This window comes from Lepidochelys olivacea (assembly GCF_965140295.1).
Source record: "Lepidochelys olivacea isolate rLepOli2 genome assembly, chromosome: 1".
In the NCBI taxonomy this organism is placed as follows: Eukaryota; Metazoa; Chordata; order Testudines; family Cheloniidae; genus Lepidochelys; species Lepidochelys olivacea.
This window is the reverse complement of record NC_140411.1, coordinates 165,499,759-165,525,598: the sequence shown is the minus strand read 5'-3', so window position 1 is coordinate 165,525,598 and position 25,840 is coordinate 165,499,759. Positions and strand designations below refer to the sequence as shown.

The 25,840-nt window shown below is 41.5% G+C and overlaps 1 protein-coding gene and 1 long non-coding RNA gene across 2 annotated transcripts in view; one reads left to right on the top strand and one right to left on the bottom strand.

Annotated features, from left to right (window-relative positions):
• Nucleotides 1-25,840, bottom strand: part of RUNX1 (RUNX family transcription factor 1) — a 206,459-nt gene that overhangs the window by 13,928 nt on the left and 166,691 nt on the right. The gene's annotated exons all lie outside the window — the stretch shown is intronic.
• LOC311530712 lies at nucleotides 663-3,143 on the top strand. The gene is made up of 3 exons (XR_014714071.1): nucleotides 663-868; nucleotides 1,595-1,734; nucleotides 2,989-3,143. It is a non-coding gene; the product is annotated as an uncharacterized lncRNA (long non-coding RNA).

Genomic DNA, 25,840 nt, shown 5'->3' with positions numbered 1-25,840 from the left:
GGCATCCAAATCCCCACTGCGGCTTTGAAAACCTCACACTAGATTTGCAATGGTTGACGATGGCTCTTTTGGCAGAGAATTTCAGTGGCTGCCACCACTCCATTGTCTTTACATGCTTAAGGTTTAGCTGCTTGTTCCACATTGACTTCAGTGCCTTCCTCTGCGGGAGCCGCAAGATTTTTGGATCCCCCCTTTTATATGCACTTCATGGCACACTGTTGGCTTGAAATCTCTGATTGTGTGGAGCCCCCAGATTACCTCATGTAGCCCTTCCACTATATGAACTGGTGTCAATGAAGGCCACACCAGATTACGGTGCACATCATGTTTTCATGGCACTGCCAAAGCTACTTAATCTCCAGAAAAGGCACCTTTCAGCACTGGCCTCATACCCCAGTATTTACTTTTATGTCAGCGCTTCTGAGGTTTTGTGAAATGTTCAAACTGTTTGAGGAGTTCTAGAGGAGTCTGAGCCTCTGAATTGTTTCCCATGGGACCATGAAATGCGTGCAGTTCCACACAATTCCTGCATTGGCATCAGTTCCTTAGGTTCTAGAGCACAATATGGGTTAGAGTGGCAACCTTTCAAAAGGTTACTCTTAATTGCACCATATTAATTTACCTTTTGTCATAAATATAAAGGGAAGGGTAAACCCCTTTGAAATCCCTCCTGGCCAGGGGAAAGCTCCTCTCGCCTGTAAAGGGTTAAGAAGCTAAAGGTAACCTCGCTGGCACCTGACCAAAATGACCAATGAGGAGACAAGATACTTTCAAAAGCTGGGAGGAGGGAGAGAAACAAAGGGTTTGTGTGTCTGTCTGTAGTCGTCTTGGCCGGGGACAGAACAGGAATGGAGTCTTAGAACTTTTAGTAAGTAATCTAGCTAGGTATGTGTTAGATTATGATTTCTTTAAATGGCTGAGAAAAGAATTGTGCTGAATAGAATAACTATTTCTGTCTGTGTATCTTTTTTGTAACTTAAGGTTTTGCCTAGAGGGGTTCTCTATGTTTTTGAATCTAATTACCCTGTAAGATATATACCATCCTGATTTTACAGGGGGGATTTCTTTATTTCTATTTACTTCTATTTTTTATTAAAAGTCTTCTTGTAAAACACTGAATGCTTTTTCATTGTTCTCAGATCCAAGGGTTTGGGTTTGTGGTCACCTATGCAAATTGGTGAGGCTTTTTATCCAACATTTCCCAGGAAAGGGGGGGTGCAAGTGTTGGGAGGATTGTTCATTGTTCTTAAGATCCAAGGGTCTGGGTCTGTAGTCACCTAGACAAATTGGTGAGGCTTTTTACCAAACCTTGTCCAGGAAGTGGGGTGCAAGGTTTTGGGAAGTATTTTGGGGGGAAGGACGCATCCAAACAGCTCTTCCCCAGTAACCAGTATTAGTTTGGTGGTGGTAGCGGCCTGTCCAAGGTGTAATATTTTGTACCTTGGGGAAGTTTTGACCTAAGCTGGTAAAGATAAGCTTAGGAGGTTTTTCATGCAGGTCCCCACATCTGTACCCTAGAGTTCAGAGTGGGGGAGGAACCTTGACACCTTTACTGCGGTATTTGTGGAATTCCCTAAGCTTATTATTATTGCAGAAGTTGCCAACATATGCTGGGTGTTCTACAGCTATGTAAGAAGATACAGTCTCTACAAAGTGCGCAGCCTATAATGTGAGAGACGAAAAAGGAAACACAAATATTGGAGAGGATGAGACACAACAGGCCAAGAGGCCAAGGTGATGGCTGGCAGTTCTAGTGTTAGTTTTGCTTTTTATTTATTTTCTATGTATCATCAGTCCCCAACTTGCCTTCTATGTAGCCCTAATTTGTCAGTTGGCTACTTTCTTTTAGGCATTGCCCAAGAAATGAGTCTTGAGGAGGCAAATCCCGGAGTGCCTCTAACTGCTGGGGATCGTCATCCTCCAGTTTTTAATTTCCCCCACTGCAATTCTGTAAAATAACACATGAACAGTTTCAACTACTTCTTCTTTAAAAATGGGTGGGTCAGGGGATGTCACTGGGCAGCTGGCCCCCGTAAATGAAGTAGGTCCAGAACCCCTGTGCCAGAGCAGGTTCTCCTAATTGGCCGATTAAGACCAGGATTGCAGCTGGAGGCTAAAAAGGATCAAGGAGAGACCCAGTGAAGTCCCTGGAGGAAACCAGGAAATAAGAGTCCCAGTGAGTTAGAGCAGACTGGTTCAGTCAGAGGCAGGTGAGAGCTGCAAGAGGCCAGAGGGACTGGAGAATGTCCTGGAAGGAAGCAGAAGGTGTTTACAAAGCCAAGGTGAGCAGCAAGGCGGGGTTTCTGATTGGCATCTTCAAGCCAGAGAGTCAGGGCTGGAAAGGGCTGAAGGCAGGAAGAGCAGCAGAGGGAGATGCCTGCTGGCTCTGAGCCAGAGCCTAGGGCCAGAGAGGGCTCAAGGCAGGGGTGCAGTGGAGGGACTTACCCTCTGACATCTCCAGGGCTGGAAAGCTGGGCTCAGAGGCACCATGACAAGTGACGCTCCACTGGCTAGGATGTTCCCAGCATAGAGGCTGAGGGGGTTCCCACTAGGAAAAGCGGGGTTGCACCCCAGCTAGAAGGGCAGGGCTGGCTCTCCTGGTACTAGGACAGGAGAGGACTAGGCTGAGTGCTGGGGTGTGGTGAGGGAAGCTGGGGCTGTGGTGGAGAGCTGGGACATGGTGAGGAATGCCAGGGTTGTATGTTGCACTTACTGTTTGGACTATGTTGGGGGACTGCTGGTTTATGGTACTGGGACTGGTTCTGTAATGGTTTAGGGGCACAGTACTTTTGGATTACATGAACTCCACACAGGCTATGTGTATATTTGGGCAGATGCTTTGGACTATTTCTGGGGACTTAAAAGGAGGGGAAACTAAGGCAGGTGTGCTTGCCACATGAGGGTGCTCTGGTAGGGCTGCCCTCTTACAGAAGGGAAAAAACAAGCACTGCCTAGCAGTTTGTTTTAACTTGTTTCACTCTATTCCAGGCCATGTCAGCAAGTGAATGCTGCAAAATAGCTAAAATGGCAAAAGGATACCAAAGGCAATGGAAGAAAGTACTTGCTGAAGGGAGCCCCCATCCCTTCCATTCTCCTACACTGTGGTTTAGGTCCTCCCTAATGAACTATCCAAGCTAGAAGCAGAGAACAGCTTGCATGCTGTATTGTACTGCCAAATAAATACATAAATAATAAAGATGGAGTGCTTATGAAATACTGATTGTCTGGGGGCCCCTGGGCATCTTCTGCCGTTCTTCTTGCTAACCTGATGCCAACACTGGGAGGCGCAACAGAGCAAGCATTGAACTGTGAAAACTGTGATTTCACAATCAGTGTGTGTGCTGTTCTAGCAGGTTAGTGCATAAGCTGCTCAGATGAAATATAAACCATCTCTCCCACTGAGTAAGCACACTCTTTCTGGGCTGGCGTCACTGTTGCTTTGAAGAAGACGACTGCGTTATGTGCAAATGGCAGAGTCTCGCAGTGCCAGCGACACACAGAAATCAGAAAGCTAAGTTTTGTAAATTAAGGATGAATTGTTCTTTGTCTTCTGAGGTATGACTCACCCTGGAGAGTGATTTATTTATTTATTCAAAAAACTCTATTCCTTCTCCCCCCACACCCATCTTCCTCACTCTCCAAAAAAGAATATTAACAATGAATGAAATCAAAGTATTCAACCCTGACCTTCTACTTTTTTGGCTTCCTGTGAAAGGCACTCAAGCAGACTCTGGCATGGTGCAGTTTTCCCCCCCTCCCTGTCCCCAAATTCTCTCCTAGAGCATAAAAAGAATAGCTAGGAAATCATAGCTCTAAGACTCAGGAGTCAAAGAATACCTTGGCTACCATGACAGCTTCACACAAGCTATTGCTATATTCTTTATAATAAGGCCTGGCATATAACTGACCCTTATTATTAATTATTATTATTATTATTTGTATTACTGTAGCTCCTAGGCACCCCCTTCATACACCAGGCCCCCATTGTGCTAGGCACTGTAATAACACAGAACAAACATTATTATTGGCCCACCTTTCAGCTCCACTGTTTCAAACATCTGTTTATCTAGGTACTTATACATTCCCCAGCATTGCAGAATTTTAGCACCCCACAAATGTTAATGAATTTACCTTCACACCACACCTGTGAGGAAGGACAATATTATTATAATCCTCAGTTTTACAGATAGGGAACTGGAGCACACAGATATCAAGACTCCAGTTCAGCAAAGCACATAAGCGTGTGCTTTAAACGCTGAATCAAAGCTTAAGTGAATTGCTCAAGGTCTCAGGATCTGTAGCAGAGCCACGTAGCTAGAGTGCTGGTTTAGTGCCCTAACCACAATACCATCCCATCTCCTGGTGGCTACTACAATATTTTTCTTGTACAAGAGAGGGGAGATTCAAGGAACCCACCAATTGCTTTCTGGTGCCAGTCCATGGGGAATGGTGGAGGAGGATGAGCCGTGTGGTCAGCGGAAGTGGGGTTGCTCTGATTTCATAGCTCCACCATGTTGTGCCTGCTCTCAGCAGCCCTGGGGTAAGGGTCACTGGAAATGTAATTTGCCAATTGCCAAACCACTAAGACATCTTCTTGAAATGTCATAGAAGGACTTGGGATCTTGTGTTCGAAAGGACAGTCAAGAAGGCACACAGCCTGGTTTTAATTCATGTAGAATTGCCTCCTATTTCTATATATATGTTTGAAGACCATTTAATTTGAGGTTGGACATTTCTTAGAGGAATTATTCCCCTTGGAAATAAAGAGTAGCAAAGAAGCAAGTCACCTGAACGAGTCTGTACAGACTGCTGTGGGACACAGTGATAAAGAATGACTACAACATGGCGTCAAGTATCTCACAGGTAGCTCCTGAAGATGTGAACTAATTACACCATATTAAAGTTCTCTAGCTCACAGATAAGCAAAGACTCCTTCCCAGTCTCGTCTTTCATACCTTCAGCACTTCTCTCTCCACATGAAAGCTGCATAAGAAAAAACTTGCTCTCTGGAGTTTGCAGTCATTTTATCCACCACAAAACTTGACCTTGATGTGAACTAATTAGGATTGAAATAGACTAATAATACAGGTTGGCAAGGTGGAGCTTTGTCAGTATAAAAGAGGCCTTTGAAGATAACAGCCATTTACACTTTCATGATCTCATCCCTAGTGCTCAGAAGAGAGAACATAAACTAATAATGTGGAATTCATCTAGGGGCATTCTACACACAGCAGCAGAATATCACACCTTCCCTCACCTCCCCCCAACTTTTATTCAGGATGGCAAATTAAATCTGCTGGGATTCTTTTAAATTCCAACACAGATTATTATTTAAAAAAAAAACTTTTGTTAATAAGAAGACCTCTGATGATCTAAAGATGCACTGGTTCATTTTATTAACTTAGAGAAAGTAAATGACATATCAAATGCAACCTTCAGACTTTAACAGATGAAGTCACCTTGAGAAAAATGATACCTAGCACAGTAGTATGAAACCTCTCTCCAGAGTACAGCTTTGATTTACAAGGTGAAGTAAGGACTCCATCATGTGAACATATATTTTTAAAGTTACGTTGGCTTAGACTGTACCGTGGGTTTTTTAAAGTAGATAACTGAGATAACTGACAGGTTTCAGAGTAGCAGCCATGTTAGTCTGTATTCGCAAAAAGAAGAGGAGTACTTGTGGCACCTTAGAGACTAACCAATTTATTTGAGCATAAGCTTTCGTGAGCTACAGTTCACTTCATTGGATGCACTGAGATAACTGAGAAACTGTTGCTATTTAAAGTCCTAAATGAAGTGGGTGACTTGTGAAGAAAACAATAGCTCTTGAAAACAATATTAAAATCTCTGCTTTTCTAAACACTGAGCTAATGATTTACATCAAACTGGTTTACAGAAGATCTGCAAAGCTGAAATGAAAAATGAGTTAAGCCCCTAAAAATGTGCTGAAAGCCCCAACTAACTGGGCGGTGGGACACATTCAACCCATAAATACATTTAACATACCTTTTAAAAAATGCTTTCCTCTCTCTGTGAAATCCTCTGGCACTTCCTGTTTAGTTGAGGAATGCAACTTACTGTAACATTGTGGATATCAGAAATTCCATGCAGCCCTATGGCACCAGTGAAGTCACAGAAGGCTGTATCTTGTGATTCTTTAGGCAATCGGAAAATGCCAGAGGATTTCATTTCCAGAAAGAAAGTAGTAAAAGAAAGGTAAGTGAAAATGTAATAGCCTCCCCCCCACCCCCAGGTCATATAAGCAGGGGTCTTCAAGCACACGTATCTGGGTTTGGTTCAATGTTAATGTTAACTTTGCAATTCACTTTTCAATGCTACATTGACAAATTTCAGATCAGGACAAATCTAAATCTGACGGAGAAGAGATATAAGCCGTAAACTGTGAAGTCCAAGTGTGGGATTCTCAGAAGCACCATGGAGTTTATACTCCTAAATCACTTTTTGAAAATCCCATCCAAAGTGCACAAAATGAACCACGTGCACACGTCTTTGTAGGACTGGAGCCATTGGCCAGCATCTGCAAAGTTAGGTGCCTAAAGTTAGGTCCCTAAATATGTGGTGTGAGTTTCGAAAGTGCAGAGCACTCTCGGCTCCTACTGAGTCACTTGTAGTCATTTCATCTATTAGCAATTTGATGTCCGTGGGAGTTGCAGGGACTCAACACCTTTCAAAAACAGGCCACTTAATATAAGTGATGAAATATGAATTTGTGCTCCTAACTGTAGGTCCCTACATTAAAAAGAATGGCCTTCATTTCCATTTTGTGCCCTGATAGTATTACAATAGACTAGGGAATGAAAATAAATTTATATATAGCTGGAACTACGCAGTACAATTAAAGGAAAATTGTAATATATTATAAAACAATCCTCATCATAATATCTGATTACTATTTATTTAAAAAAATGTTGCAAAATGGCACATATGAAGAAATGAATAATTAACATTAATAATTAACAAGAAGTCATAACTTTTTTGACAGTCTGAGAACATCAGTTTTTTGCATAGCTCAGCATGAATAAGGAAAACTATTGTATGTTCTGATTATTTGTGTAACTAAAAAAAGAATTTGCATTAAACCACTGATAAAGTAACCACAACTCTTTTCAAACAACTTGGAAAGGCTCCTCCTTCCTCCATGTTTCAGGAAGATGAGTTACACTTCCTGTGTCTCAAATTATGTCATCTGACTAGACTTTCTGCTGGGAAAGATCAGTAAGATAACAGCTCTTACCCTAATCATGGATACTGACACACCAGCAGCTATCTCTAAAACTTTTTAGAATCTTGACTGATCCCAATGACACCCCCTTAAATGCATTGAAGACAAAGAGTTAATCAATAATTTTCCAGTGACCTTATTGTGCACTCCTTACCCCGGCAAACCTGCTAAGAAACACCCTCAAAGCTGAAGGAATCTTGATATGCAGTTTCCTGCTTTATTTAAAATGGTATGTCAAGACTGGTAAACCCCAAATTTGACCTACTGTACATTTTTGTTCATGCCTGTGTGGAAAGTCCAGGAACTTTTGTATGTGCGTGTATTTAGTTTTAAAAAGAAATACTTCGAAGCTCATTATTTCTAATGGGGGGAAATAATGGCAGTGGCTGAGCGCTCACATGTAACCTGGTCTGTGTGTGTACAATGCAACAAAAAACAATTTCAATCAGGAAATGGATTTCATTTTCAAGACTCCTAAGAGTTCTTATAAACAACAGCAAGAACAAATACGATCAAAGCCATTTTGACTGTCTTTTTAAAATGACCTAAAACTGCAAAGTGACGGCAAGAAGCCAAGTCCCTTTAAAGGAAAGTGCCATCTTTTACATTTTTTGCTAACATGATCCCAAAATGATGAGTTAGCTGCCCTTGTGTTAATCTCTCTTGCAAGTGAATTAAATACAAAATGGCTTGCTCCCACCCCATCCTCACATGCTCCTTTAGCCAGTCTGAACCTATAGATAAGCTGATGATGAGACACTAAAAGGCAAAAGCAGACAATTACCTAGGCAAATGTTTGAAGGATTTGGGCCCTGGAGCAAAATGCTGTTTACTAAAGACTGAAAGCGCCATTTGTACTTAGCACAACCAAGTCTGTCTGAACTCAGTCGTTCTGGATAGTGGCCACCAGTGGACTCGGAGCAAGGTTTATAGGTGTGAGATAACATCACACTCCTGTCTGTGTTTCATCGCCTCAGGGCTTTTGCAGTATTTTTAAACAAGAAAATGCAAGTACCAACAAAAGCATATTATAACATCTGTCTTTATGTTCACTTATTGCACTGGTTAATCATTTATTTTTATGCTGCAGACCACCCTGTCAAGATTCAGAGCCAGATCCTCAGGTGATGTAAATGTGCGTAGCTCTCTTGAAGTCAGTGGAGCGATGCCAGTTTACCTCAGCTGACAATCTGCTCCATAGTTTTCACTTAACTTCATCTCTTTCAAACCTAACTGCAAACAAATAGGGTTTCCAATACGTATGTCTTTCTTCTTCTCCTTAAAAAAAACCCTTGTAAACATACATATCGGTCAATTTGTGGGAAGAGTCCAGAGAGATCAGTAAAAGGGGAGATAGAGAGAGATAAGAGACTTTGCAGCATAGGGACCACCCCTTCCCTCTCCACTTCTCTCTACACTTCATATACACATTCTTCTCTGCATGGTTATTATCAGTAGGATCAGTGATGATATGGACAGAACATGGAGAAGTCAGGACATAAATGGAGGGGATAAAAAGATGGTAGGAAAATTATTGCGCAGATGAGCAATCTTCCATCTGTACTATGGCCCAGCACCATAATATCTGAGTGTTGCATATACATTAGTGACTGTGTCCTCACAACATGCCTATGAGGTCAGGAGATACTTTTGTCCCTATTTTAGAGAGGGGAACTGAGACAAAGAGAGATTAAGTAACTTGAACAAGACCTCACAGGAAGCTTGTTGCAGAATTAGAAATGAAACCCATATCCCTTTAATTTCAAACAAGTCCTTTAACCACAAGACCATTCTTCCTCTTCACATTCCTGATGGAGGAAACATTGCCATTAACATACCTGACAGAAAACAAACCTTGATGGGCCATGGGCTACATTTCCCTTTTCCTCCACACCTGAAAGACCTCAAAGAAAAGTGCAGAAAAGTACGGCACAAGGTTAGGACCAATAACAGGAAAAGAACGGAGCCAGAGAACAAATCAGAACTTGACTCTGACGTAACACTGTAATATGCAGGACTAGGACTAGCCAATAGCAGAGTTTCTGAAGGTCACAAGTCTATCTAAGGTTATGTCTACACTACAGCGGCACGGCTACGGCACTGCAGCTGTGCCACTGGAGCGCCATAATGCAATTAAATCGCTACAGCAATGGAAGGGGTTTTGCCATCGCTGTAGTTAATTCAGCCCTCAGGAGCCAGTAGCAGGGTCTATGGAGGCATTCTTACGTCGACCTAGCAGTGTTTATACCAGGGTTTAGGTCTGCTTGATAGGTCTGGCACGGGTGTGAGTGATGTAGCTAGGTCGAGCTAAGTTTTAGGTGTAGGCCAGGCCTAAGATACCGGAACAGGAGAACTTGGGCAGGGAGGGGACAAGAGAACAGAGAACCAAAGATTGACAGAAGGTGAGTCGAGGGCGAAGGGAAGCCTGCATTACACTTGCCCATGTTTGTACCACTTGTGTGTCAATAAATAGAGTACTCCAGTCCCCAAGGCTGTCAAACATAGCACCCCAAGCACTAAATTCACCCCCAAACACTAAATTCTCAAGGAAGGGAAGGAGCAGCAGCAGCAGAAGAGCAAGACAAATCGATGGGAAGATACTGATAATACTAAAGCAGCAGGAGGTATGTTTTCAGTGATTGTGTGACAAACTAGATGCATGTCTCCCATGTCTAATCCACCAGCACAGTCCTATAAAATTGCCCCTTAGAGAATAGCACTCCCTTATGTTTTACTGCAGGATTAAGCTGTTTTTGTTTTGTAAATCCATTTTCCCGTCAAATAAATTTATAAAAAGAAAAGAAAAAGGATGCTGCATCAGAGGATCAGGAATGTGTCTTTTAAAGAGACAGCATTTCCTCAGTCTCCTCTCTATGCTCCCCCCTCACCCCCATGCAAAAAATAAGTAATAAGACAGACTTTGCTGGAGATGTGTCTAACAAGGCCTTCATTGTTTCAGACAGGTGTGAGACTGGAGCTGATTCAGAACCAACAACCCCAGTATCAGAGCCAGCTCTGTGAACTGAAAACATGCACCAACCATCCAGTAATACCACTGCAGCCAGCCAGAGACTCAACAATTTCAGGCTTAACACACACACAACATAAATCAGATGAGGATGTACCAGCCAACCGTCAGCTTCTTGGGCAGATGCCTGCAGACTGTCTGTGCAGATCAGACCCTGCCTGTTTGGGTTATTAGAAACATTTTTTTTTGTCATATAAAGAGAGGCTGGGTGGAGCAGTTAGCACAGACACCTTTCTGTTTGCCCTGTCTTGTTCCAACGGCCCTCGCATATTCGCTGTTTGTGAGGTAGCACTTCTTGTGAAGTTGCTTTATTCAAAGCACAGGAGAGAATGAATTACATCTCGTGGAAATGTTTAATGTCTAGAAATCCTGCGTACACGCATTCTGTACCAGCTACTCTCATTCAAACAAAACAAAATCATTCCCTGTCCATGGGGTTTATGAGGCTCTAAACATGACCAAACAAGCACGAGAATTAATACAGCTGCTTACTCTCATATACATTTCCTTCACTTTTCCAGGAAAACCAGTTTTTACTCTCTCTTCTCCATCTCCTGCTTTGAACTAGACCCTAATCTGCATTTGGCTATAATTTGGATCACTCCCATGACAGATCAGAGCAACAATTCAGAATCTGGGATTAAGGAACCTCTCGGTTATGTTTGGTTATCCACGATCTCATAAACCTGCCCAAAGAATTATTCCTCCTTTGACACACTACTGCTGGTTTTGTAGGAGCCAAGAAGGCAGAGCTGTAATAAAGGTGTGATATACAGGAGTGCTGATGAGAGACTAAGCTTTGATTCCTGGCCCCAATCATATGGACAGGATAGAAAATTTCACTCCGAGTTCTCTGCTGTACTACTTGCTGTCCGGAAAATTATGGAACCCGGTGGGCACCTCCTCCAGGTTCTTTTCCAGATTCAGGCAGCTTCGTTTGCTCTATTTTTAGTGAAAAGATTCCGTTTATTTCTGACACCATGTAATAAAGGTGTGACACACAGAAGTGCTAGTAATAGACTGGTCTTTATTTCCTGTCCTGTCACATGCACCAGTCCTGCCTCTCTGCACCCTCCAGTGGCTGTGTCCAGTGTTTGAAACCCTGACTTGCTAATGGCTGCCGTTTGGAACAGCAACGGCAGCTCTAGATCTCCACAGCCATCTTTGGCTGCCCCAGACTCTGCAGCCCTTACCTTCTAGTGACTGCTCCCTGACACTGCAGTTGGGGCTCTGTGCACCCTTCAGAAGCCAGGACTGGGCTCTGAAGTCCTGGTTTCCTAGTGGCTGCCACAACCCCTCTGAATGACTCTTTTGTCCCAGGGGAGCTAACTAAGCCATGCATAGCTCTCTCTTTGCGATTCCTCTGTTTCTGTAACACTTATTGTCAGTACTCCCTTTCCCTTGCAGAGTGAAAGTCAACAGGCTGACTGCTGCTCCCCCAGTTCAGAGCCGATTCATATCCGCTCCAATAATAGACCAGGGCACTCACAGCTGTGGAGCTGTGGCCATTTTTCTGTCACACACACCTGCTTGGTTTTATGCTTTTGGCTGGACAGTTTGAGCCACAGCTGCGAGTGGCCTTTGAAGGGTAGAGTCTCCTGAGTGGAATCAACATGATAGTCTGGCACAAGCAGCGAGGTATGCACTTAAAATAATAAAGAAGCTGAAAGTGAGTTTACAGAAGTATTTGTAGAGGGGAAAAAAATGCCAACATGCTAATAATCAATGCATGTTTACATGCAAGCCAGGCAAATATAGTTTGCAAGCCCAGATTTGCAGTCTTTACCTGACTACCTTCTTGAGGTAGTTTTATGCTCATTACTAAAGTTTTCACCTTTATAATGTATAGCAGCTGCAGACATTTCTAGGTGATACTATTGTTCATAATAAGTAATATAGCGCCCACATATGCTAACACCGTTGCTTGTAAATTTACATATGTGTGTAGTCTCATTGATGTCAAAGAGACTGTTCCTATAAGTAAAGTTACTCACAAGCAAACGCGTCTGCAACCATTGGGCATATTTTGTAATCAGGATGTTTAAAATAAAATATACTGCATTTCAATACTTTGGTACATGGAGCTCCTGGGTAACTCAGAGGGACAACTGAAATCAACTGAAATGGTATGTTTGTTAGCCTAGCTTTAAACCATATTATACAAATAAATAATCACGTTTGTCAAAGTGTTGCTATTTCTACAATTCTGCTTGACAACACAATATATTTCAGAAAAGGGGAGCTTATAACAACTTCTCTGAATACTGAACACTTAGCAGTGAATAAAACAAAGATCAAATGATATTTGGTTAGATTTTATTTTTGATTTCCAAGAAATTAAGAGAACCTATAATTGACCAAGTCACCTCTAAAAGCTTTCATCATTATGATTGTTCAAAAGAGCAAACAATGTAAATTACTGTGGCCTGAATTTTCAAAAGTGAGTGGTGATCCATTTCCATTGTTGGGTGCTCATCTGGAAATCTTGAAGTGTCTGATTTTTCAGAAAGTGGGTGATCTGCAGTTTCTGAAAACCAGGCCCCTCTAAGTTGTTCCAGGATGGTCATCCAAAAATGGAGGCAACCCAAATCACTAATCGCTCGTGAATAGCTCAGCCCATAGATAAAAATTAACAAGTCTCTGAAACAGAGACAGAAAGAAAGCACTCGTTAGAAATGTCAAGTCAACCTTCTTTGCTCGTGTAGATTTCACACAATGTATATGAGTATGTTTCCCACTACATCAATTCTTGTATTTGAGATGTGTTAATGGAGGAAGAATGGTCATATTGTGACAATAATCTTCTTGAGCATATAATATGCGCTTCTTCATACAATTTACTGTTCTTCAAAATTTATCCCATCACATTTTGTTTTGTATGTAATCAAGCCCCTCTTTCTTTATGCACCACATACTGTATGGGATGCACAGGGAGCCTCCAATGACAGGCAGACTCCAATGATTTGGGTGGCTGCAGTGGTGTACCTATTTATAGCTATGCTAAGTGCTCAATGTGTATTTGTTATGCTATTCCTGGAGAGGGTTCTGTGAGCCACTCATGACCATTACAGCAACTCTGTCCACACAGCCTCTTGTAAAGGCCACACCTGCTAATGTGACAAGGGAAATCTGCTCTTTATATTTTATTTTAAGAGAAAAAAATCTAGTGCATAAACTCCACCCTTAAAGAAAGCAGAGACAGTGAAAATCCTATTGCAACAGTCATGCCAGCTTAAATAGTCTGGTGTGGAGGTAGAGTTGTGGGGGTGAACCTGTAAGGGGTCATTGGATCCGTGATTATGTGGATTTAGCATATACCCCATGTCCACACCCTGCACGCTATTGAATCTTTGTATAAAATATGCCTTGTGAGGTATCATTTGAAAATTCATAATTTGCTGGTCATTACTGTCCTGATAAAATGTGTGTGGCAATGTCGTATATGTAGTTATAAGATTCCACCATATGGTGTTCTTAACACATGTTCCAAACTGAGGTTGGCAAACAGGTCTGTCTCAAACAAAGGAACGTGTGCTCTGCTTAATTTGTGTTTGAGCACTAAACAGAGTCATTAAGCAGGAAGGGAAATAGAGGGTGCTCAAACAAGTGAAGAAAAAGCAGCAGGGAACATGCTTCCCTATAGACTCTTTGTCTCCTGAATGTCATCTGGAAATGTTTTTCAAGAGGGGAACTGGCACTATAAAAAGGAAGGACAAACACCCCCACAGCACTCCCCATCTCTCTGCCCATCGCCTTCACAGCACCTGAAGAACAAAGGCAGTAGCACTGGACTGGGGGAAGGGTCCTGACCTAAGAAGTTTGGTCAGTAAGACTGCTGAGAGCATGCAGTGAGAAAACTTTGTTTTGAGTTTAACATAGTTTGGTATATTAGGCACCAGTTGCATTTTATTTTTCTTATAACCATTTCTGACTTTTATGTCTCATTACTTGTACTCACTTAAAATCTATCTCTTTGTAGTTAATACATTTGTTTTATTGCTTTATCTAATCCAGTGTGGTTAACCAAAGTGTCTGGGAAACTCCATTTGGGGTGGCAAGTTCTCTGCATATTATTTCTATTAAAGCAATAATGGACTTTATATAAGCTTGTATTGTCCAGGAGAGGCCTAGGCAGCACTGGACATAAATGTCTTGGGGAAAACCTAATACTGGGGGTGTGTTGGGGTCACTCTGCAGTATAACCAAGGCTAGTAAGAGCCAAGGCGTGTCTGGCTGCAGCACACACACAGAAATAACTGGGAGTGACTTGCATGCTGGAGGCTGCTTGTGAGCAGTCCAGGCTGGAGGCTACAGCTGCAAAGCATTGAAAGGGCACCCCAGGTTAGAGGGCAGGGGTGACACCACTACTCCTTAGTCTGGATTGCACCCTGTTATGTCACATATGGCTTGGGGGGAAGTCATGCCAGCTCAAAGAGTCTTGTGTGAGGGTGGAGTTGTGGGGGTGAACCTAGGAGAGGTTGTTGGATCCGTAATTATCTGGATTTAGCGGTGTGGATCTCACACACCATGGATGTGAAGACTGTGGTTGCTACTCCAGTTAATAGGAATTGCAGCCTCATGAGCTTACCTGTGGTTTAGGTGGGTTGATTTTACCCCTGGGCTAGTCTTGTCTGTATTTAGAAAGGGGTGAATTTCACTCAGGGTGAAATTTCACTCAGGGTAATTTCACTCAGGGTGAATTTCACATCATGGGAAATATCTGACTTCTGCTGGATGCATTTATAGTCAGAAAAAACAAATATTGAAAACTTACCATTCAAACAATATTCTCATCATTTTATCTTTCTTCATTTTAATGTAGTTGTAACATTTAGAGATGTATGTGATTTCCATGGCACAGCTGCTGAGCGTTTTGGCAATTTGGAGAATATCTACACAGTACAACCAGGGGAAAAAATCAGTTGCAGAATCAAATTGGTCTCTTCTGGCACACGAGTGCCATCCGATGAATAATAAGCTCGTTTCAGCCGGTTTTATTTTTTAGGGTAAGGAGCTCTTTTTTTAAATTTTTTGTTTATTTTATTTATCATGCGAGGTAATTTGAGCTCTGGTATCAAACATGAAGTGTTCTGCCAAGAAGGGATTAAAGGAGCAAATTCTATGGAAAGAAACTGGGTTTGTCAGTAAAAGACTAAGAGATTTTATTTACCAGAGTTTTGCAATCAGCACTTTTAATCTTCATCACAATTGGGCTATTCAAAGGCCAAGAACATGCTTCAAAGGCCATTAAAGAATAATCCAAAAACTAGTGGGTGTAGGACTCGAATGTGAAAATGTGATCAAATTGGCATCAGCTTGTGTGTGTCTGAAGTCCAGGATAGTCAGTACACCTGCTTGTTAAGCAGGAAGGTATTTTCACAGTCAGCAAGTTCACTGTGTTAATGTGAAAGGTGAGAGTAGTGGGGGAAGGAGCCGTGCTAGAGCTCCAGAATCAGGTTGTCTAGTGAAAGAATACTAATTGCTCAATGCCACTGTTGATCTGAATGGCAAATATGAAACTCAAATAAATAATAGCATGACTTAAATAATTGCATTAAGGGCTCAATCCTGCAAGGTACTGAGCATTCTTAACTCCCACAGAAGTCAACAGGGAGGGAGGGAAATCAGAACCTCTAAGTGCTCAGAATCTTGAAGGATCAAGCCACAAATTATTTTGGCACTGGTGGTAAAAGTGTAATGGTGTTAAGGAAGCCTGAAATTAATCTAAGTTATTTCAACTCTTTTCTGTTGAAAACTGAAGGCAACAACAACTAATGAGCACACGAACCAGTGCAATATACCAGGCCAGATTCTGCTCTCATCTGCACTATAAGTCCAGGAGAACTCCTTGTGACTCTAGTTTTGTGCTGGTGCAAATGAGAACAGTTTGGCTCAGTGAGCCTAAAAACTACAAAAAAGATTTGTGATGTTAATTAAAAACTGAAACAAGGACATTTTTTCCTACCTGAAAATTAGCTTTCTGTAAAAAGTCTTCACCTATCTGACATCATGCTTTGCTCCACCTTGTCATGTGATAGACCAGACAGACAATTTTGTGGCCAGGGCTTAAGGGCCAGATTTTTTAAGCTATTTAGGAACCTAAAGATGCAAATAGGTGCCTACTGGGATTTTCAAAAATGCTTAGGTATCCAATTCCCACTAGGCAACTATCTGCATCTTTAAGTGCTTAAATATCTTTAAAAATCTGGCCCTAAATGACTTGCCCAAAGACACACAGAAAGTCTGTTGCAGACCTGGAAAGAAAACCCAGGTCTCCTGACTCCCAGCTTTCTGCCTTTAACCCAAGACTATCATTCCTCCAGTCAGATTTGCTCTTTCTGCTAGGACCTTCCTGCGAACACTGGGAATAGAATAGATAAGAGCAAGCTTGGGTAGCAGAAGACCTTGCTAGGGGACTGAGAAGCCATTTATATTGCCCCGCCTATAGTACCTTTGAATCTTTGGAACTTCAGAGCAATTGGCATATGAAGACAAATATCCTTTAAACCTACAAACACCAGGAAATTGCCTGGCTTAACCCACACTATGATGTGCCTACCTCTCTCCATCAGAGTCTGCAGTTGACTAAATAGCTGAACCACTTCAAGTGGAGCACAGAACTTTTTTTTGGAATTGAAAATAAGGGGACAGACTATATTCCTGAGAAAGGCTTCTGCCATGAAGGTGGACATACTCTGGAGTCCTGCCGTGTGATGAAGAGCTTGTTTCATTGCTCTGCTCTTCCCCAGGTGCGAGAAGATGGAGGAGGGCCAAGTCTGTGCTTTAGAGCAGCGGTTCCCAAGCTGTAGGATGTGTACCCCTGAGAGTATGCAAGCCATCTCTGGCAGATACGCAGGAGAAATTGTGTAAAGGTAGATTTTATTTATTGCATTTTCATAATAGGCTACTCAGATGAAGCTTTAAAATCCCGTGGGAATTTGTTATATAAAATACAGTCGTTAGTTTACTTCAAGATGTACCAATGAGAACACAGACACATCAAGACCCTGAGGTACAGAGCCCTCACCTCCAATCACTGTACAGAGTGGGTTCAGTTGCCCAGCAACTGTCCAGTCTAACAGAGCTCAGAACTTACTCAGAGTTCTTTTTTTTTCCAGTTGTATATATTGTACTGTAACTATATCTGTATGTTACAGTAAAATATGGACAGACGGCGAAAGATAGGTAGTGTTAAGAAGAACACACAAAGTATCAATGATGAGAAGGATAGGGGTACGTGAGCAGCTGGTACATCTGGAAGGGGGTACATGGGCAGTTGGTAGACCCAAGGGGGTACACAATAAGAAAAGTTTGGGAACCTCTGGTTTAGAGGGAAAGAGTGGAACTGCATGAAGCACACTGAAATGATGATAGGCAGAACACACTGCACGTCTGTGAAGGAAATGCACTAGTTTGAAATGAAGTTTTTCCTTTAACAGGCAAAGTGAGAGATTTACACTTCTGGCAACAAAAACTCTTAGCTGGCTTTAGTTTATTCCAGCAGCTCTGGTGTTAGATAGCTGATTGAACCTGTATCTGAAATAAGATGTATTCAACGAGCTCCAGAATATTTGGCAATCTAAGTGGAAATAAGAATTGTCTGAGGAGTTCACAGAGATTTTATCTCATCCTGGAGATCTTAAAAATAGTCAAGGGAATCCCCAAGCAGTTTCCTGCCCATAAAGAAGACTGCAATTTGGCATTGTTTTGACTGAATGAAGACATAGGATGAGATTATTGGTCAGTAGCAGCAAAAGCAGTGACCTGTCTCAGAGAGGGAGATATTTTAGGCCTTGTCTACACTACACAGTTTTGTCAACAAAAGTCAGCTTTTGTTGACAAAACAGTGGAGGTGTACACATTGAAATGCTTCTCCTGCTGATATAACTCCCCTGCTATGGTGACATAATACAACCACATTGACCAGAGGCCTGGGGCTTATGTTGGCGGAGCTAGGGTGATGCAGTGTTGGTAGGGTTGCCAACTGTCTCATCACACAAACCCAAACACGCTTGCCCTACCTCCTGCTCCTGCTCCATCCCTTCCCCTTGCTCTGGGAAGGAATTTGGGTGCAGGAGGGGGCTCAGGGCTGGGGCAGAAGTATAGGAGGAGGTGAGGGGTGGGGGCTCCGGCCAGGAGGCACTTACCTTGGGCAGCTCCCAGTTGGTGGTGCAGCGGGGCTAAGACAGGCTCCCTGCCTACCATGGCCCTGCGCTGCTCCCAGAAGCAGCCAGCATGTCCCTCTAGCAGCAGCTCCTAGGCGGGGGGGCCAGGGGGTCTCCGTGCACTGCCCGCACCTGCAGGCACCGGCCCCCCCGCTCCCATTGGCCGCAGTTCCCAGCCAATGGGAGCTGCGGAATTGGCGCATGGGGTGGGGGCAGCATGCAAAGACCCACCTCCCCCTCCCTCCCGCCTAGGACCAGCTGTCAGAGGGAGTGCTTCTGGGAACGGCGCAGGGTCAGGATAGGCAGGCAGCCTGTCTTAGCCCCACTGCGCTGTGGACATTTACTGCCTAAAATCTCCCGGTTTGGCTTCAGTAGCCTCCAGGAGATAGGGCCTGATTCCAGGAGACTCCCGGCAAAACCGGGAAGGTTGGCAACCCTATAAACAGAGGTGATAAGCCCTGGGGGGCAGCTGGGCTCCTGGTAGGGAGCTGCACAGAGCTGAGAGCCCTGGCTGTTAATCCTCCACACTGCCCCTCTTCAGTCAGTGGAAGTGCCCCTGGTGAGGACGGACACCTCCAACAGAAGGAGGGTAGTGTGGACATCAGCCACCGCAGGAATTAACGTGGTGGCTATAAGTCGACCTAAGATAGGTCGACTTAAGATTGCAGCGTGGACATAGATAAGAGAGAAGTTATGGTCATGAGGTCCAAAGAGGAATTCTGATGCCAAAGGGAGGGAATTCCATTGGACTATTCCTACTTCTAAGAGACTTCCTGATGTAAAATCTGTAACCATCTCCCTAATATGCCATGGCAGAGCTGGTGGAGATGCCCTTGGTAACAAAATCATGGCCATTAAGAATTAATATTTAGAGAAGACCCAAAGGACGCTAGGAGCTTTACAGAACATATAAAAGACACACACACCCTGCCCCAGGGTGGCTAATTTTAGATATAATAAAACAAGTAAGAGCAACACACAATGGAAAGAAGAGGGTCCAAGAGAATGGAAAACGTGAAGGTGAGGATTACACAAAAACAAGGTTATATATTTCCTGATGCACACACATTGCACATGGCTTCCCCATATTCATTTTTAAATTATGTTTTTTTCCGCATCTTATGCCCTGCTACTTGTCAAACTTTCTGTCAGACACAGACACGGCTTTGGGAAAATGGGGATTTCGGGATGGGGTTTTTTTTTGGCAAAGTGAGCGGGCTCTTTCAACAGAGAGTGCTATGCAACCTAGTCTTGCCATGCTTGAGATGGAAAGAATCGCATTAAAGGTGCTCCCATTTAGTTTGATTTTTTTTTTTTTAAACCAGATTTTCAAGAATACCTTCGGTTTGGTTGGCACAGTTAATGCTGGGCAAAAGTGGTAGCATTCATTTCCGCAAAACTGAAGGACAGAATTAGGCCCCTTTAAAAATCAGACCCATTATAGTCTTATGGTGGTAGGCTTCTAGGAAAGCAGTGTGAAACTTTTTTCTGGATTAGAATTCTATTTATTTTAATGAAAGAAAAATTGTTATGAGAACTTTAATATGGTATGCTTTCCGTGTCTTACAAGAGCTGTTTTGTGACACAATAAATAAATTTGATATCGAGGGTTTGCTTCTCTTGTAGAACAAAGAAAAGGAGGACTTCTGGCACCTTAGAGACTAACCAATTTATTTGACCATAAGCTTCCGTGAGCTACAGATGCATCCGATGAAGTGAGCTGTAGCTCACGAAAGCTCATGCTCAAATAAATTGGTTAGTCTCTAAGGTGCCACAAGTCCTCCTTTTCTTTTTGCGAATACAGACTAACACGGCTGCTACTCTGAACCCTGTAGAACACCACCATTCATTTTTAAAGGACAAACTGCTGAGATGATTTATATCAATTTAACTGATCAGAGGTTAAACATGAGTCAAAGAAACATATTGTACTCTTAGAAAAAAGCAGATTTCTCTGTCTGACATTCACTAACACATTTAAAAGATAAGTGAAGAGATCATTCTTCTTAGGCATGAAGAAATCTCTTTTCACTATTAACATCGAATGCCTTACATTTCTTTACAAGATGATGTCCATCAGTCTCTACCCAACCAAGAAACATAATTTAGTTAATCTTTTGCCCTATTCAGGAAAACCCATAGAGCTGGATTCTGGCTGCCAGGCACACATAGGTATGTGTGCGCACACACACACAAACACGAACATACAGAAGACAGGGTGCATGGGACAAAAGTTTTCCAGCCCTCTCTTGGATCCTCTCCAAAGCTGTGGGGAGGATGCTTTGCAAACCATCTGCAACAGAAATGATGGCAGAGCGTTCTGGGGTTAGGAGTGGGGCAAAGGTCCATACCTTGGTGCTCAAACATCCTTTGACCCAGTGGCAATGGCAACTATGTTTTCCTTCCACCAAAGCAGATTTGTCATGCTCCTAACAGGAATAATCTGTATCGCGTGCCTTTGAATATTGCTGCTTAGAATACTGTACCGGTGTAGTATGGGGAACATTGGTGGAGGAATACAGGCACACAGAATGCTGCTCTGCCAGCAAATGTGTACACCTGTTCTTGCAGCTATTGACTAAGGAAGTCTGAATTTGATCCACACCCCTCATTATCCATTTCTTTTTTTAGATTATATAATGATCACAATCACAGGTACAAAGAAACCAGCATAAATATACAATCAAAAATTGTTTGAAAATATAGTGCAGACTTGTAATCAGTAATGTTAAGGTCTGAGATCTCATATTTAACCTTTTTTATATAGCTTTAGTGGTAGAAGTACAAAGTATGCAATTACTTGACCTATGGGGTATAAATCAGCATAATAAACTACTCAGATTAATCAAAGAAAACAACATGATATTTCATTAATAAGCTATATACTTATTGTAAGCACCTACAGTTCAAGGAAAAATACATTAATCGAAAAAGAGGGAGCTACAGCATCATCCAGAGAGAACATATTTAGAAAAATAGAAGTATTTTTAAATATTACACAGTGAAAAGACAATTCACTGTCCTAGTCTTGAGTGTCTGCCTGTCTGAAATCAGTCAATTAGAACTCTCTACAGTGCCTTAAAAATTACATTTTACACTTAAGCCAAAGACCTCAGCAGCAAATGTCACTGACTGCCAGACCATTCTGAAACCCTACCCTATGAACACTTCTAACACTGTTAATGTATTAGAGAAACCAGGTGGGATCAACACGGCTACAACAACACTGCAAACTATTAGCCTATGACCTACCAAGCTGATTTAAAAGTGGGGGAAAAAAATTGGGACAGGATACAGTTGTAATAGGAGCAAAGCCATTGAAATTCCTTGTGCTTACACATAGCCCTTGATTCCACTTCACTGTTTCTTTAGTACATGGGAACCCTGATAAACAGGGCTATTTTCAGTGGAACAAGATTATGATAGTATGGACCTTGAAATGTCTCTTAAACAAAGCATACTGCACCTGGGAGAAGACAAAAGACTGGGTCGTAACCAGAAAATCTCAGTTTTAATGTTCCTTACTCACCCAAAGAGTAGATCTTTACATTAATAAAATAAGCACATAAATATGTAAAAGTCTTTGTTTTGTTTATAAACTGCAACACTGGTTAAAATCTGTCAACATTTTTATTATGAATTCTTGTTTCCAGGGTCTTTAAACTTGGCCATAAAAATGTAGTCCCAGATGAAACTTAACATATTAGCTTACAGGTTTTTTTAAAAAGCTCCAATTTTTTAAGGCTATCAAGGTGTAAAAGCCAGAAGTGTGTTGTTGAAGATGATTATTTGCTTTTTCTAGACAGGAAAAATAGCTGTCTTATTTATTTTTCAAACTTATGGGTGATTAATAAATCGTGAGTTGGAAACACTGTTTTGGCTAATTTAAATAAACCAAAACTATGTAGGTCTTTCATTGGAAATATATGTAAATATATGTTACCCCTTAAAATTGCTTATGTAGTTACTGTGCATTGGCTCAACTCTAATGGCCCCACAGGAGCAGATTCTTGGGTGAATGATCTACAAATTTAAAAATATTTATGTTGGCCCTGACCAGACAAACTGAAATGGAACCATATAATCCATATTTTTAAAAGTTTCTAATTATGTATCTACCTACTCCAGTCAACATTATGAAAAGCCAACTTCCTAGTTATGTAGTTACTCACTCCAGAATGACACCACAGGAAACTCAGTCACAAAAGTATATACTTAAATCATGATCAAAGGCCTTACCTAACTGCTCAAAAGCAACTATCTGGGCCTAGCTCACACTGCTCTGCCATTTCTTTCTTTCTTTCTTTCTTTCTTTCTTTCTTTCTTTCTTTCTTTCTTTCTTTCTTTCTTTCTTTCTTTCTTTCTTTCTTTCTCACAAAAAGGGGGTAAGTTGAGGCTGAATAGTTATCTGGATTTTCAGCCTTAACTGAATTTCCTTGTTTTTGGGATGTTAGGTCAGATCGTTAACATTATAGGCTTGGTACTTGCACAAAGTAATCTTTCAACTTGAAACATGTGTGATGTGGTAGCTGCTCTTCTCCCCCCACCAGCTTTTGTCGGTGAACTGGTATGGTTAGATCTTTCAAATGAACAGGTGTACTTTCTCCCTTCTTGTGATATGAAAGAAGCATAAAACTCGATTACAGCAATTTATGATCTCCTAACTTGCATGGACTTGTATCCATGACACAAGCAGCTTTATGTTCAAATTCAAGACCTGATAAAATGGGAAGTTAAAATTAACCTCAAGCCCTTTATAGATGAAAACCTCAACAAATAAACAGTGGTTTAGTGGCATGGCAATCTGCCCCTTTAAATCTATGAACTAGCCCAAGATGTCTATTTTGAGTTAGGATTTTTAAAAAAAAAAAACACAAAAAAAAAACATTCTGATGAACAGAGGAGTAGCCTGTGATTCATACTGGGGTAAGTTAAAGCAAAGTTTACCACCACCAATTAAAAGCCTGCACTGTACATTTTTCTTGCCTCCTGTCTATAAAAAGTCTAATGCTCTCTTCATTCAATAGGTGGTTACACAAAGTATCTGAAGCTGCAAATATTTATACATCAGCGGAGTAATAATATGGAAAATGTCAGAAATATTTCATTTCTGTTAGGCTATATTCTGCAATTTAATGATGTTATTTAAAAAAAACAACACACCCTCAAAACCCTGTGCTCCTTAAGTGTAACATAGAAGCTCAATCTGGAAATCAGACATTCTTCAGATCTTGAGAAATATATCAAAGCTCTGATTCTCATTTACATTAAAGCCTCTTTACACTGTGGGAGAGCATGGTCTCAAAATGGGTGTAAAATAAAAAGGGGTCTTTGCATAAATAGCCCTACATTTTGACCGAAAGAGGCTTTAGCCTTAGCCTTATTTTCCTGTTAGTGGCTACAAGTCTCACCAAGCTGTTCAAATTTTGGTCAGGCTAATGTGCAATTTTCATGGAGGGGGGAAAAAACAACTAAACTGGTGATTTAGCATGAGAATATCAATGAGGAAACATTAGCAGTTCAATTGCTATCATTTTCTGACCTACACCTATAAATTCACAGGCTAAATGTATCAAAATTATATTTTAAGAAGCAAAGCAATATACTAAATACATTTCCGGAAGTAGCAGCTGAATCCCTAGAGGAGTGTGAAAGAGTTATATTGCTCTGAAGTTGTACTACTGAAGAGGTCTAAAACAGAACAAGAAAAGAGGGATAGTTGATGTTAAACCTGATACTCTGCTACGCATATAGTGTTCCAAAGTAGTTGAAGAATGCAAGTCTGCTACTAATACCTCCACCCATGTAGCCATAATAATACATTCATTTTCTTTGATAGCAATATATCTGAAGGCAGAAGAAATCAAACTTACTTTGTTCTCCAAATCAGACTCTCAGCAAGGTGACTGCCAAAAGTCTTTAGAGATGTAAGACCAGATCCTCTGCTGGTGTAAATTGGAGCAGCTCCAGGAAGGACCTATGTGCTCCTTGAACTTTTCTGCATACTTTTTTTTTTTTTTTGCAATGCAATTCACGATAGCATGTTGATTTAATTCAACAACTCACTTACTTCTCAGTAGTGGCCAGACCCAGACCCTGTACGCACTGAAGTCAATGGGAGGTTTGCAAGTGACTTCAATGGCCCCACGATCAGGCCCGAGAAGATAAGGATATATAACGAACACTTTAGTTACAGAAGTAATACACTTTTCTACAAGTAGTGCAAAGAGTGCTGCACGCTAACCCAGATTTTAAAAAATAGAACACTGAAGAAAAACTATTGATTCGAAACCACTATAACTAGTTCTATCCAGAACACCAGGGGAGAAGCTTGATCAAATCTATTTCATTCTGACTGGAAGGACAAAGTTTAATTCCATCAAGCAACAGCATTTGCTAAGATAAATATGGTCATTTACCTTAATTTTAGATGTGCTTAATTATACATCTGCATTTTTGACAATTTTGTAAAATATACAGGAGTCATCTGATTCAATGCCAACTGAATTTCACCTGATTTAATGGATGCAAAGTAAGATTTCAGAAAATTATCCAAGACTGGGTTGCTTGATTTCATTCATATTATCTGGACTTGAATCACAAATGAAGTCAACATTTTGAGTCCCCTCTTAGAAGTTTTAATTAAAATAAAAGCTATAGAATATCCTTATATCACAAATGTTTGCTCTTACTAGCAGTGCAAGTACTTAGTTCTAGACTGGTCTTCTCTGCTGAACAATGGGCTCAGAGCTTTTGTGTGTAAATGGTTTCTTAGGAAAACTACTGCAAGTTGCTGACAGTGTGTCTCCTTCACAAATGCATATAATTCACTGACTAAATATTCATCAGGGAATACAGCTACATATACAAAAAAATCCAACAGTACAGCATCTTTTTTTTTAAGAAGGCTTGAAGAATTACAGTCCCAAGACATCTGAGGATAACACCATGAACTCTACTGTCCAAGTGAAAGTTGCTACAGTAGATGCACGTTAAAAAGGTGCTAGACTTTAAAAAAACATATGGTCACTTGTTAGAAAAAAACCCCACAGCTGAATGCTGCAAGGTAAGCGAAGAAAATCTGTTCTATGTGCCTTTCTCACCCCCATCTTCCTCCCACTGTGTTTTATCAAAACGTCACAAGTGACCTCTGGAAATGGAATTGCCATTAGAGAGACAAGGTGGGGGAGGTAACATCTTTCATGGATCAACTTCTGTTGGTGAGCGGGACAAGCTTTAGAACTACACAGAGCTCTTCCTCAGGTCCCGAAGAACTGCTTTTCATGTAGGCCACCCTACCATCACAGCTGTTGTGCTGTCTTCCATGCATCTCCTGGTTACCAAAACAACATGGAAGTTATTTGTGGCAGGGGGAAAAGCAACCTGAAGGGCCATCTAGTA